The 685-nt window shown below is 38.5% G+C and overlaps 1 non-coding gene across 1 annotated transcript; it reads right to left on the bottom strand.

The window, feature by feature from the left end:
- Nucleotides 1-395: 395 nt before the first annotated feature.
- Trnal-uaa lies at nt 396-479 on the bottom strand. Its single transcript has one exon. It is a non-coding gene; the product is annotated as a tRNA-Leu (tRNA).
- Nucleotides 480-685: the final 206 nt, after the last annotated feature.

The following is a 685-nucleotide window of genomic DNA, read 5'->3' on the forward strand; positions in this document are numbered from 1 at the left end:
TACAAGATGGGTTCTACGGATCCAAGACCCAATTGACCTATGTGGCTCATTTACGAACTCGACCTCACTTTTTATGTCCTGAGCACGCTATACAAATTTTAGTTTCGACCAGTCGACTCATAAGAAAGTGTCTTCATTAGCCGGCGGTGAAAGACTCTTCTTTAGGCGGCACGAACCGACAGTTCTTGCGAACTGACAAAAACCCCTTACCCCCCCCCCAACCTTTTTTTAGTTCGGGGGTTAAAAATAATAAATATATAAGATTAATAAAGATTTTCCCAAACAATTTTTTACAGAATCTAAGGTCGTTTTTAACGTTCAGGATTGGTATTATTTAATCTGGATTATTGAAATTATCCGTATTGCCTTTCAAAAATCAAAAAAAAAAATCAGTTTGTCAGGTGTGGGGTTCGAACCCACGCTCCCGTTTGGGAACCAGAGCTTAAATCTGGCGCCTTAGACCGCTCGGCCAACCTGACCGTGTTTGTAAATTGCTACGCAGGCTTCTTAATATTTAAAAATTATTTTGGATTAGGACGAAAATTATACCTTATCAAGTTTTGAGTCCTAATTTGCGCACTCACGGATAAACGTTTACGAAACAATGTTTCAAACAAAAGTTAAGACCCAATTAACGTATTTTGCTCATTTACGAACTCAAACTTACTTTTTACGTCCTAAGCAC

The sequence above is a fragment of the Chrysoperla carnea genome, chromosome X (genome assembly GCF_905475395.1).
Source record: "Chrysoperla carnea chromosome X, inChrCarn1.1, whole genome shotgun sequence".
Classification (NCBI taxonomy): Eukaryota; Metazoa; Arthropoda; class Insecta; order Neuroptera; family Chrysopidae; genus Chrysoperla; species Chrysoperla carnea.